This window comes from Diospyros lotus, chromosome 8 (assembly GCF_014633365.1).
Source record: "Diospyros lotus cultivar Yz01 chromosome 8, ASM1463336v1, whole genome shotgun sequence".
Lineage (NCBI taxonomy): Eukaryota > Viridiplantae > Streptophyta > Magnoliopsida > Ericales > Ebenaceae > Diospyros > Diospyros lotus.
In genome coordinates this window covers 42,543,962-42,558,893 of record NC_068345.1, presented here as the reverse complement: position 1 = coordinate 42,558,893, position 14,932 = coordinate 42,543,962, and the positions used below count along the sequence as shown (strand labels likewise).

Below are 14,932 nucleotides of genomic sequence, written 5' to 3'. Positions count from 1 at the left end.
AAACGAGACACACCTTTTAGAAAAAAAAAACTCAAAATCTTGTAAAATCATAAATAACTATCAAATTATCAATAATAACACATGCATATCATTCATGATTCATCATCTTCAAATTTTAAACTAACAACATCAAAGTTGATTCATTCATCATGTAAATTCTAAACTAGAAACATCATCAAAGTTCAAACTCAAAGTCTCAAACTCAAACTCAGTTCAAACTCAAAAGTCTCAAACTCAAACTCAAATAAGTATCAATCATCATGCAAAGTTCTAAACAAACACATAAACACTACAAGTCCATAATCAATAAACACTAAAAGTTCACAATCAAGAAAATGTTTTCACTTTGAAAAATGCTATTTTTCTAAGTCTAAAATATTAGCGTATTATAAGGAGACATATAAGAAAATGTTTTTATTTTGAAAAACTAGAAAATATTTTTATTTTGAAAAACTACCTCCCGGTATTTTGATAGTTAATATTCATTGTTGTTAAAATGATTTTTAATAAATTTTTCAAGAAATAGTAGGTATGTATTTTGAGGGTGGTAAAATCGCTAAATCTCGAGTTTGTACTAAAACCAAAATTCTATTTTCTTATTATTATGGATTTTGATTTTTTAGATATTTTTATTGAATCTAAATAGATGGTACTTTCTTATTTACATTGTTATGATTAGGAGCTCTTAGAAACCAATTCAAAACTTAGGTTTTGTCAATCTCTCTTCACTGCTCACCCGGAAATCAAACCCACAACAGAATACATAGAGCAGAAAATGTAAACAACAAAGAAATGAAAGAATCAAAGCAATCAAACCATCCAAGAAGCACAGAATTATCCTAGTTCGGACTGCAAAGCACAATCCTACATCCAGCTTTCTCTCGAGAGATAAATCCACTAGAAACCGCTTGAAACAAGATACAAGAACCTTCTTCCTCTCCTTCACACAAGTTCACTGCTCACACAAAAGAATACAAGGGCAAACTTTCTCTCTCTCGGCAGTATCACTCAAATTCAGAGAACAATAGAATGATTAGAGTTATATCCGACTTGAGCCTTTCGCCTCCTATTTATAAACTATAGGGATGCGGTAATTACAAGGATAAGAACTTAGCCTATACAAAAGACTAACATATCCCTCATAATAAAAATAACTAAGTTACTAATCTAACTTAGAATAAAAAAATAGTCGAACTTCATCTTCATTCTAACAGGATCTTTTCTTCAACTTCTAGAAATAATCCTCCATGCAAAAACCCAACATACATTTATGTATTAAAGTAAATGGAAGGTAAAATATAAATTAAAGAAAATGTGCACATTTACTTAAACTAAAGAAATGTAAATATGTTGTAATGTATACATGCACATGTTGGAACCGAGAATAGGGGAGGTTGGAGAGGAAAGGAAGAGAGAGGATGCAGGCGTGGCTAGAGTCGAAAGGAAGATGGAGTGAGGAGCGAATTGGGCTGCCTAGGTTTTAATTAAAACCTAGGTTTCATGAGGCGCGCTTTGCCCTAGCGACTCACCGTGCAAGGCGAGCGCCTCGCTGAAATCGCCTCGCCTCGGCCCAGGTGAGGCACCGAACTGGCGCCTTGCGCCTAGGCACGCCTTTAACAACTATGCACTCAAGTACAATCCCTCATTCACTCCAAGAAAGCCCAAGAACTCATACACAAGCCTCACTTTCTCTAGAACATGTACTCACAATAGCAACCGAGCGCTTGAAAGGATGTTAGATCTATCCTGACTGCCGCCTTGCCCTCTTATTTATAAAAGAGGCAAAATCCTCCATATAACTAATCAAATATGTGATATTACAGTTAGATCCTCAAAGATACAACAATTACACTTTAAGAAATAAAATTATAACTACCTAAAATAAATCCAGCTGATAGATCTTCACAGCTTGCACTGATATCCTATCATCTATCTAGAGACAAACACAACAAGATTTGGAAAACGTGGTTTTCCAAATTTGAGCTAAACTTAGAAAACTACTAAAATGAGTTTTCTAAGTTTTCCTTGTTAATTTGGAGATTTGGAAAATGGGCATTTTTCACAAATCATTTTCATCTCTTTTTCTAACATAAGTTATATATGTTTAATTTTCTAGATTGGAAGTTAGTTTCTGTAATTTTAACATTTGAATGCCTTCTCCAAATTTTCTATAGAAAAGGAAAACTAGAGATTTTATAGAAAATTGGAGATAGAAAACTAGAAACCATTTTCCACAACGAAACAGCCCCCAAGAGTTTCCTATTTTTCATGGGCATCGAAGCAAATTAGCTTGAATTATTAGATATGATATAAAAACATTGCACCAATATACCTCGATGCCAAAGGTGATAGCTTGCTTTCCCAGTATTTCATAATAAACAAATAAAAACATAAATTAAAAATTTATTGTTACCTGAAGAACTTACAGGTGAATTTCTTGTACAAGAACATCATGAGGTTTGCCTATTACCATATCATTTGTGATTCTATTATTTATGAAAAGGCCATCTTAGGTTAGGTCATGGGTGAATGCAAGTCACCCTTTACTAATTTGGGTTTGTCTATTCTCTGCAATATGTTGTCCATTAGCATCCTCTTCCTATTCATCTAGCTTGCAACAAGGAGCCTAAATGTATTGCTAGTCTGAAAGCAACAATCTTGGAGGTGATAAGCTTGAGCAACATGGTTGGCACTGAAATTCAAAATTCGCCAGTATTCATTGTAAGTGCTGAAAAGAGTATCTGAATTATATAGGATTGTGAGTCTTTTGACCTTTGATGAGTCATATACTACTTGTAACACCCTGCCTCGCCGAGTGTGTCACTATAAGGGTATTTTTGGGAATCTTTTTTTTTTTAAAATAACATCATTACGCACGATGCTTCATGAACAACCTTCACATGCACACACAAGATCCCGAAAACCCCAGTCTTGCCCGTTTAACTAACAAGATCAGTAATCTTAACAACTATACGGGAGATATCATAATACAGCGGATACATTACCATCAAACACCGTGATTTTTATATAACATTTCCATAACGAAATACATATTACAGATAACCAAATGATAACAATGTTATCGTACAACTATTTATACACACGCTGGAATACATACCAAAACCCCACAGTTTACAACGACTATCATCTAAGCACCGTTAACCTTCAACCGGCCATGTCCTTGCCCTCGCAGCAGTCCCTGGCTGGAACATTGAACGTTCCAGGGGCGTAACTCAGGTTAGATGACAAAACATCTAAGTGATGGCATGAAACAGTTTACATAATGCATGAAAAACATACGAGCATGGCATACACAGACAAAACGACATGCAACACGATTATCTTGAGAAATCTCCCTGACATACTCAACCTCTCGTGGAAAATCCATTCCACACACCGTTGGGGTTGACCCTGCCGCGACATACTTAATCTCTCGAGTGCCCTACCGTGTCACTCGTTCACTAGGATTAACCTTGTCCCATTCTCAAGAAGACCCCATCCCGCCCCATATGGACCCAATAACGATACCAAAATCAATACCCCGATGATATGAAAATCACACGCCATGCACCGACTCCTTTGCAAGTAAAACAGTTGATGTAATATACCACATAATCAATATGCAAATGATGCCATATATACGTGAATAAAAATGCATAAGCATAGCATCCCGAGTTCTAGTCTCGAGTGCCCTACCGTGTCACTCGTTCACCTGAACTCACTACACTCACACCAAAACATATCCAAAACAAAGGTAAAACTAGAGTCAGATCACTCACCTCGAACATATTTGGATCGCCTCGATTCTCGTGCACTACCTCGGTTTGCGTGCCAAACCACAAACCTTTGAATTTATGCTCAACCTCGAGCCACAATATTCTCTAAACACCATATTCAATTAAGGAAACATTAAAATCTATTTTCCTCAATTTTTCCACTATTTTCTCTATTTTCTCCCAATTTTCACCTTGATAATTCCAAAATAATTATCTCCTCAAATATTTTCCAAAATATTTCAACATGATAAATTCTAAAATAAATAATTAAAAATGCTGGAACTGGAAATACCGATTTTGACCCTGTCACGCACCCTCACGCGCTCAACGCGTGGGTGCGGTTGGTATGTGGCGCGTGCAGCCCACGCGCCACCATCTTCTCCGATTCCAGATCCGAGGGTACCCCCTGAAAGCCCTCTCAAAGTCGATCCAAGTGGTGCCATTTTTCGGCCGAAAGGATGTCGGAAAAGCCTCTTAACGGGCAGTTGCAGGCAGCCAGTGGCGGTCTGCCACTTTCTTTCGGCCAAGTTTAAATCGGCCTTAAAACTCACCCAAAATTCTCGCAAATGATCCCATTCTCTTCTCCTTGACACAAGGATGAAAACCCCCTTATTCAATCTCTCGAAATTATTCAAAATCACGGCCGATCTTGATGCCAAAAACCAAAACCCTCGGCCTCCTTTTATACCTGAAAATCGACCTTCTTCCGGCCAATCACCAGTCATAACTTGGTCCCCAAGCCTCTTAGCATCGGTCACTACCTCCCCCAGGTCGCCCTTGGCCGTCCCATCGCCGGATTTGGCCTCCACGTGCGGCGATTTGCGGCGGCCGAAATCCTTCTTGCGTTCACACTGTGCAATTTTTGCTAAATTGCACTTTAGCCCCCTGTTTTCTTCAAATGCCATTTTTTCCCTTTCCATGATACCCCTGATAAGTCCAACTATACCACTAAGACCCACAAGATTAGTACTTCTCATTTGATCGTCGAAACTCCCGAAAAATTACCATTTTGACCTCTCTCTAGTAAATTTAGAAAATTGCACTTAGGCTCGGCTGATCAATTTGACCTCAAATCCATTCGTTTCAACCCGAAATTACTTAAGGATTGTTTTATACATAAAATATAGGTCCTTAGCATGCTCCGTTGACCTTCCGGACGTCTCCTACGTCGATTTGGTTTTCTCAGCCCGGTCGTCAGCTGTACCGAAAACTGTTTCCGATCTCACTTCTTTCATCACTAAAAATCATAATTCAATTCACTTGTCGATACTATACTATTTTCTTTGACTATCTATGGTCCGGGGTACTCCCTCCGACTGTTTCGGTTGTCTAAAACTGCGTTAGTGTGTTCTATAGCCTTATTCTTTCGATAATTCCGGTTATACCCTTCATTAAATACCATGTATACCCTTAATAATTTCCTGAGTATTACACTACTGTTGACTTAAAATATTGTCTTTGTGTTATACTGGTGTTGGAGTGATGGAATCATTACTTTTGTATATAATGAGAGGAAGACTAGCGGGCATGACTATGAGAGAGTGGATGGAATGAAAGAAGTTTGTAGCAAAAAGGTAGGAGAGAGGAGTAGAGAGTTACCATTGGATGTTGTTGGTGAATGATGGCTTTTAGGTTGACCTTGTGGGTAGTTGATTCAAGGGCGAAGAAGAAAGGGAGAGGAGATAAGAAGGCTTGAGAGTCATTTTCAACAGGAGTTAGTGGGTTAATGGGTGGGTGGTCTAAAAGGAAGAATTAGGACATATACAACTATAATTTCAAGCCTTAATCACATTAGATGGAGTCGGTTATATAAAAGATCTCTAGCCATCTCCATGGCCATATCATTTAAGGGATAGAGTTTTGTTTAATCTTCCTCTTTCTCTTTTGTTATAAATTTTCTCTATTTCATCCACCCACCCCCTTCCCCACAGGTGATTCTTGTAATTTTCTTTTCACATGTTCAAACCATATTAATCTTATTTCCCATTCTCTTACCTTTAATGTCATTCTAACTTTACATATAATCTTGGTTTTTTATTGTCTCTTCTTATATGGTTGCACATCCACCTTAGCAATCTTATCTCAACTAGAAATTAGGAAATATTTTTCATTTTTTTAATTATTTCACTTGTAGCCTTTTCCAATGATTGCACATATACTCAAAAGTCAAAATAATTTTCAAAAATTTTGTTCTGCCCCAAGCCATTTCCATTGTGTGCCCAGTGTCACAGCTAAGGGGGTAATATTGTAATTAGTCATTTAGTTAGTTGAGGTAGTTACGTGGGTGTATGGATTAGCAGATGTAGAGAATCACAGCTAAGTGGACATGGCCACTTGGCTGGCCAATTGGTTGTTCTAGAAGATGTACTAATCGCCTCCCTTATAAATAAGAAGGCTACCACGAGGATGGGGATTGTGAAGACATTTGTTTTAAATTAGTTTATGTTCTTAATAAATCTGTTAGCATATTTTTCTTAATTGTAATATGTGTGTGTTAGTTTGTTTTCAAGCTGTCCGGTAGTTGGTTAAATCCGGTCAGGATGGGCAGTTAGTTGTAACTGCTCTGCCCGCCTCTATGATTTATAAATAGGGGCTGGGAGGGCTCAGAAATACCGATGAAAACATTGGGTTATCTTGAGAGAGTTGAACGAATGTGCTAGGCCGAGAGAAGGGTTAATTTGTATTTCTCTTGGGTTTTTCTTCTCTGTTTGGTCTAGGGTTTTAGATTGAGGGAAAGAGAGGTTTTCCTAGTGCATGTAATTGCTGTAAGGGTTTCAAGATAGTGGAGTTTTCATGGGCCTAAGGCAATCTGGATGTAGGTCTCATTTATAAGACTGAATCAAGATAAAATCTTGTGTTTCTTGTTGTGTTTTATTGGTGTTTTCTATTCCTATTCTTGTATTTTCTATCGAGTGATTGTGTGTTTGGTATTTGGGGGTATAATCAGTGAGTTATTGGAGGGATAGTTTGCTGTGTGTGGCGGTCTTAAGGTCAACAATCTGGTATTAGAGCGCCAGGTATCAGCTCCAATAACCCTATCAAGAATTTTCAAGATTATCAAGAAACTAGAGTCAGTTCTGGTAGGCGATTATGGCACCCTCATCGGCCACTCGATATGATGTGGAGAAGTTTGACGGCAATAATGACTTTGGTCTCTGACAGATCAAAATGGAAGCCCTGCTGTGCAGTCTTGGATTGGAAAAGGCAATCGAACAAGAGGTAACTACCGAGGGAAGCTCTGAAGATAAGGATCCTAAAATCATATCTTTAGAGGATAAGGAAATCAACAAGAAAGCATACAGCATGCTTATCTTGAGTCTTGGAGACAAAGTTCTCCGAGAAGTTTCAAAATTAAAATTAGCCACTGAAATCTGGATGAAATTGGAGTCTCTTTACTTAAAGAAGACTTTATCCAGTAGGCTGTATTTGAAGGCTAAATTCTTCACATATAAGATGCAAGAAAATCAAAAACTTCAAGAGCATCTAGATGAATTCAATAAGTTATGTCTTGACTTAGAGAATATAGGAGTAAACTATGAAGATGAAGATAGAGCCCTAGTTCTTCTTTATTCATTGCCTAAGTCTTATGAGAACTTTGTAGATATTCTATAACACGACAGGGACAAGCTATCTTTAGAAGATGTAATAGGAGCCCTAAACTCAAAGGAATTGAGAATAAAAATGGATGTAAAATCCACCCCTAGTGATGCCCTAACCGTAAGGTCTAGGAGTACCAAAAAGGACTCAAAAGGGAAAGTCTAGATCAAAGTCTAGGAATGGAAAGGGCCTTATTAAATGTTATTATTGCCAGGAGGAGAGGCATATCAAGAGATACTGCCCCAAAAGAAAGAAAGACATGGCAGAAAAAAAATCATCCGATGGTGGAGCAAACCTAGTTGATCTTGGGTATGATAGTTCAGAGGCATTAACTGTCATTGAAATGGCTGGAAATGATGATTGGGTGATGGATTCGGGCTGTTCATACCACATGACCCCAAGGAAGGTTTTGATACAAAACTATAGAGAAATCAATGGGGTTAAGGTTTTGCTGGGCAATGACCATGAGTGCAGGGTTATTGGAGTGGGTGATGTGAGGCTAAGGATGAATGATGCCACTGTTATGACTTTCACTGCAGTCAGACATGTGCCCGATCTCAAGAGGAACTTGGTTTCCCTTGAAGAATTGGACAAAAATGGCCTAAAATTTAAAGGGGGGACTGGAGCTATAACAGTGACCAAGGGGTCACTTGTCTGCATGAAGGCCAAACTGCAAAGTGGCATCTATATCTTGCAAGCCTCCACCTTAAGTGGTGAGGCTGCAGCAGTAAGTAGTAAATCCCACGATTTGGCAAGACTATGGCATATAAGGATGTCACACATAAGTGAACAAGGGCTCAAGGAGTTAGCTAAACAAGGGATTCTAGAAAATAACAAGTCTCGGTTTTGTCCAAATGTGAGTCTTGCATTTATGGAAAGGCAGCAAAACTTAGGTTTAATAAGACTGCCATTCACTCATCTAAGTCTATCTTAGATTACATTCACTCGGATTTGTGGGGCCTAGCCCAAACCCCAACCCATGGAGGTTCTAGATATTTCCTTTCGATCATAGATGACTATTCTAGAATGTTGTGGGTTTTGTGCTGAAAACTAAAGATCAAACTTATGGGACCTTTAGAAATTGGAAGACAATGGTAGAGGCTCAAATGGGTAAGAAAATTAAAGCCATTAGGACAGATAATGGACTGGAATTTTGCAATAAGGAATTCAATGAAATGTGCAATGAAAATGGCATAATTAGGCACTTAACAGTGCCTGGAAATCCCCAGCAAAATGGGGTGGTTGAGAGGATGAATCAAACCATTTTAGAAAGGGTAAGATGCATGTTATTTCATGCACATTTGCCAAAAATTTTCTGGGGGAAGCAGTGTCCACTGCAGCCCATATTCTCAACCGAACCCCATCTAAAGCCATAGATTTGCAAACCCCTTATGAGAAATGGACAGGCCACAAGCCTAGTCTTGCCCACCTTAGGGTATTGGGTGCTTAGCCTATGCTCATGTGAAGCAAGGCAAGCTTGAACCTAGGGCTAAGAAATGTCTCTTTATAGGTTACCCAGCCGGTGTAAAGGGATATAAACTATGGAACCTTGAAACAGAAGGACCTAGGACCATAATCACAAGGGATGTGACATTTGATGAGTCAACTACCATGAGTCTAAGCAAAAATGAAACCCAGAAGGATCTAGGTGAAAAAGGGACTCAGTGAAGGTAGACATTCATGGAATAGAGTCTAAAATAAATGAAATAGAACCTGGATCAGTTTTGGACCAAAATGATCAGCTTCAAGATGAAGAGCAGAATGCTGAAATCTCTCAATATGAGGAAGAAGAGGCTGACAGTGATGTTGATTCCAGCATTGGAGATCTTCCCAACCCTGATAGGTATAGTGTGGCTCAGGATAGGCAGCCTAGAATCCGTAGGCCTCCACTCAGGTTTGGCTACTCAAATTTAGTAGCCTATGCTCTATATAGTGCCTCCAAAATTTCTGAAGAAGAGCCTCAATCCTATGACCAAGTTATAGCATCCAAGGATTCCCAAAAAATGGATAGAAGCCATGAAATCAGAAATATCTTACCTTAAGAAAAACCAAACCTGGGAATTGGTAGAGAAACCTAAAGGGAAAAGAATTGTAAGCTGCAAATAGCCGTACAAAATAAAAGAAGGGGCTGATGAAAATTCTAAGCCTAGATTCAAAGCTAGGCTAGTTGCTAGAGGGTTTACTCAAGTCCAAGGGGTTGATTATAATGAAGTTTTCTCCCCAGTTGTAAGGCATACATTAATAAGGGTTCCGCTAGCCATCACTGCCCAATTAGACTTGAAATTGGAGCAGATGGATGTTACTACAGCTTTCCTTTATGGAGAGTTGGAGGAGAAGATGTATATGAACCAACCTAGAGGTTTTGAAGTTAAGGATAAGGTGGAGAAAGTTTGTTTGCTCAAAAAGTTTCTCTATGGGCTCAAACAATCTCCTAGACAATGGTATCGCCGATTTGATACTGTTATGATAGGCCAATGATATTCAAGATGCTCCTATGATTGTTGTGTGTATCTTAAGCACATATCCCCTAGCATTTCAATATACTCACTGCTATATGTGGATGACATGCTTATTGCAAGTTAATCCCTTAGAGAAATTCAGCAACTTAAGCATAAATTAAAAGCTGAATTTGAAATGAAGGAGCTAGGTGAGGTTAGAAAGATTCTAGGGATGGAAATCTCTAGGGATAGACAGCATAGGAAAATATTCTTATCTTAAAAATTCTATATAGAAAAGTTGTTATCTAGGTTTGGTATGGTTGTTTCAAAACCAATGAGTGTGCCATTTGCACCTCATTTTAAGCTATCTTCAAAGCAATCCCCTAAAGATGAGGTGGAGAGAAAGGAAATGGAGAGAATTCCATACTCAAGTGTTGTTGGTAGCCTGATGTATGGAATGATGTGTACCCGCCCTAATCTAGCTCATGCAATGAGTGTAGTTAGCCGTTTCATAGCAAACCCAGGTAGACCCCATTGGATGGCTGTAAAGTGGATGCTTAGATACTTAAGGGGCACTAGCAAGAATGTATTATCCTATGGTGGAGCTAAGATAGGTAAAAAAACCTAGCATTCTAGGCTTCTCAAATGCAGATTATGCTGCTAATCTTGATAAGCGTAGGTCCACAACTAGTTATGTGTTTAAATTGTGGAATTTCTCTATTAGTTGGAAGTCTAGCCTCCAACATGTAGTAGCATTATCTACTACCTAGACAGAATATATAGCTGTTGCTGATGCAATTAAAGAGGCTATATGGCTTAAGGGGCTAGTGGGAGAGCTTCTAGGTTTAGAGGTAAAAGTTTCTTTGATGTGTGATAGTCAAAGTGCTATACATTTATCAAAGAATCAAGCTCACCATGAGAGGACAAAACACATAGACATTCGGTATCATTTTATTAGGGATATCATTGAAAATAATCTTGTTGATCTAATCAAAGTTACAGGTGAAAATAATGCTGCAGATATATTTACTAAAGTTGTTCTAGTTTCAAAACTTCAGCAACATATCAAGCAGCTGAATTTTATTCTAGATCAGAATTGAAGGTGGAGCAGGGGTGAAGGAAGCTTGAGTGCAGTAAATCTAATTCAAATGGGTGGAGAATTGTGAAGACATTTGTTTTAGATTAGTTTCTGTTCTTAATAAATCTGTTAGCATATTTTTCTTAATAGTAATATGTGTGTTAGTTTGTTTTCAAGTTGTCCGATAGTTGGTTAAATTCGGTCAGGATGGGCAGTTAGTTGTAACTGCTCTGCCCACCTCTATGATTTATAAATAAGGGCTGGGAGGGCTCAAAAATACTGATGAAAACATTGGGTTATCTTGAGAGAGTTGAACAAATGTGCTAGGCCGAGAGAAGGGTTAATTTGTATTTCTCTTGGGTTTTTCTTCTCTATTTAGTCTAGGGTTTTAGACTGAGGGAAAGAGAGGTTTTCCTAGTGCATGTAATTGCTGTAAGGGTTTCAAGATAGTGGAGTTTTCATGGGCCTAAGGCAGTCTGGATGTAGGTCTCATTTATGAGACTGAACCAGGATAAAATCTTGTGTCTCTTGTTGTGTTTTATTGGTGTTTTCTATTCCTATTCTTGTATTTTCTATCGAGTGATTGTGTGTCTGGTATTTGGGGGTATAATCAGTGAGTTCTTGGAGGGATAGTTTGCTCTGTGTGGCGGTCTTAAAGTCAACACTATCTCTCTTGTCCCTCTCTTTCTCTCTTTTTCCCTCTTTTATTTCTCGTTTCCTTCTTTCCCGCCTATTCAGTCTTCTCCTAATTACGGGAATGCCTTCAATCATATCGAGGGTCTGACAATTGGTATCAGAGCCAATGACTTGAGCGCTAAGGATGGTTGACGGAACCAGGGCGAAACAGACGGAATCTAGATTGGATGCTATGGAGTGTGGAATGCGACAGTATCGAGAGTAGGTGGAGGACCGTCTGGATCTGTTGGTCTTGAAGTTTGCCTAGAGTTTGTGCGGTAGAAGATCAGTAAAGTATTGAAAATTATCGGCTACAAGTTATTAAACAGTTAGGGTTTTTTAGGCCAAAGTGTAATTAATGTATATTTGGGGGTCTAACTGTAAATATGCTATAGTTATTAGTTATATAGGGGGTTCTACCTCCTCTATAAATAAGAGGGCGAGGCGATAGTCTAGGAGATCTTCTCTCTTGTCAAGTTCTTGGTTACTATCGTCAGTATTCTTTGTTCTAGAGAAAGTGAGGCATGTGTATTGTGTTCTTGAGCTTTCTTGGAGTGAACAAGGGTTGTACTTGAGCGATAGGATTGAGAGAGGGCTTGGGTTTTGTACAGATCAGTTTCTTCTCAATAAAAGCTGCTCGATTGGGGTGTTGGACTGCTGGATATAGAGCCAATTAAATTGGCTTGAACCAGGATAAATCTGTTGTCTCTTTTATGGTTTGATCTTTTCAATTCTGCTTATTTTTCTTTTCTGTTGTTCATGTTTTATGTTCTTACATTTACATTGCATTCGAGAGTGTTGGAGAGGGTTTATGTGAGGGTTTTCTCGCCTAAGGGTATAATCTAAGATTCCTAAGGTTAACAATTTGGTATCAGAGCCTCCCCTAGAATCAAGAACTGCTTTCTTGCAAGGTTTCTCTATATTTCTTGTTGATTTAATCTACCTACTGTTTTCGGCCATGGCTGCAACAAGATATGATATAGAGAAATTCATTGGCCATAATGAGTTTGGTCTTTGGAGGATTAAAATGAAAGCTTTACTAGGGAACTTAGGATTGAAATTAGCCTTAGAAGAGGAAGAAAAATTACCTGAAACCCTCTCAACAGAACAGAAACAAGAAAGGTTAAAACAGGAGGAGGAAATAGATGAGAAGGCCTATAATACATTGATTCTTAGCCTTGGTGATAAGGTTTTAAAAAAAGTATCCAAAATGACCACTGCCTTATTCCTATGGAATAGGTTAGAGACTATATCTAACCAAGACCCTTTCTACTCGGTTGTTCTTAAAAACCCGCTTCTTCTCATTTAGAATGGGAGAAGGTCAGAAATTGCATGACCATATTGATGATTTTACAAAGATGTGTTTGGACCTAGAGAACATAGATATTAAGTATGATGATGAGGACAAGGCCCTCGTTCTCTTGCATTCTTTGCCTAAGACCTATGAGACCTTTGTTGACATACTAAAGCATGGTAGGGAAAACCTTTCATTAGATGATGTAATTGGAGCTTTAAACTCCAAGGAACTGCAACAAAATGTAGAGGTAAATAATTCTCCAGGAAATGTCCTAGCAGCTAGGTCTAGGCCGGAAAAGGGGGATCAAAGAAATAGGGGTAGGGGAAGATCTATGTCTAAAAATAGTAGGAGATCTGTTAGGTGTTTCTCGTGTCATGAAGAGGGCCATATTAAGAGGAATTGCCCAAACAAGAAAAAGGAATCCCAAGAGAAAATCAGCCCCGAATGCTCTAGCACCATGTGTGGTTTTGGCTATGAGAGTGCGAATGTCCTATAGTTTTTCTAGGTATGCAGAAAAATTAGCATAGGTCCTAGGGTTAGGGTGTACTTCTCATAGGAAATGGGTATTTACCCATAGAGACATGGTGGAGGGGTAAATGGTTTGTCCAGGCATCAATCTAAGGCCAAGATAATTGGAGATGTGAGAATAGGAAGCATGATGGAGCTGTTCCAAAATATTAAAAGTTGTAAAATATGTCTATGTTTTAATAAGAAAGCCTAATGTCCTTAGGAATAATTAGATAGTGAGAATTGGAGTCCTAAGAAGTTGCAAGGACTCAAGAAATACCCTAACCTAACTTATCATAGGCTATCTTTAGTGGCTACAGCTTATCCACAGAACCTGCAAGCATGCACCACATAACCTCCATTCTTGAGGGTTGCTACCAATGGTGAGCAATAAGCTGTAGCCACTAAGGATAGCCTATGATAAGTTAGGTTAGGATATTTCTTGAGGATAGCTCACAATGGTGAGCAAGGACTAGGAAAGGTATCTAAGGCTAGAGATATTAGGGGAGGGGAAAATTTGCAGGTGTATAGGAATAGAATCCATGTAGTTTTGACTAGGTCTCCAGATGTAAAAGTTTCCAAAATCAGTAAATCCCATTAGAAATCAGTTTCTAGAATGTTTTTGGGAACCTATCTAGGCCTTGTCTCATGGTGGAGCTAGGTGAGGTGAACCTAGTGGTGATGGTGTGTCCCTAAGGAATTCCCGAGCGTATATGAGCTTGTTGGAATTTAGGAAGTGTTATAATTAGGAGCTCTTAGAAACTAATTCAAGACTTAGATTTGCCAATCTCTCTTAACTCCTCACCCAGAAATCAAACCACAACAGAATAGAGATAACAGATAATGAAAAACAGCCAAGAAAAGAAAGTAAAAAACAATCAAACCAATCATGAGGCACAGAATTATCCTGGTTCGGACTATAAAGTGCAATCCTACATCCAACCTTCTCTCCAAGAGATAAATCCACTAGAAACCGCTTTGAAACAGGATACAAGAACCTTTTTTCTCTCTCTCAAGAGAATACAAGGACTAACTTTATCTCTAAGCCTTTCTCTCTTTCACTCTCGGCAGTATCACTTGTATTCAAAGAATAATCAGAATGATTTATGAGTTATGACCGATTGCAAGCCTCTCGCCTCCTATTTATAAACTATAGGGGCGGAAATTACAAAGGTTTAGAACTTAGCCTATACAAAAGACTAACATACCTTTCATAATAAAATAACTAACTTAATCTAACTTAGAACAAAAAACCAGTCGGACTTCATTCTTCATTCTAACAGATTCTTCTCTTCAACTTCTAGACAATAATCTTCTATGCAAAAAACCCAACAGGAAGCTTGCTGGAAATTGCTTCTGGTGTGAAAGGTTAGGTGTAGTAGAGTTGTGGAATAGGTATGCCTAGGTCTTTCAAAAGCTAGGGTTCTTACCTATGAGGGAAAACTCTAATAATAGGACATGGAATTAGTTGATTCCAAGGCCAAGGGATGAAATTTGGAATGCTGGCCAGCAAGGAGAATCCTTTGGGATGTTCAAAACTAACCTATGAACCAGGGTATAGCAA

General features: G+C 38.5%; 1 protein-coding gene across 1 annotated transcript in view; it reads left to right on the top strand.

Moving 5' to 3' along the window:
• The window catches only part of LOC127807298 (uncharacterized), a 28,985-nt gene that overhangs the window by 1,525 nt on the left and 12,528 nt on the right, over nucleotides 1-14,932 (top strand). The window lies entirely within an intron of this gene.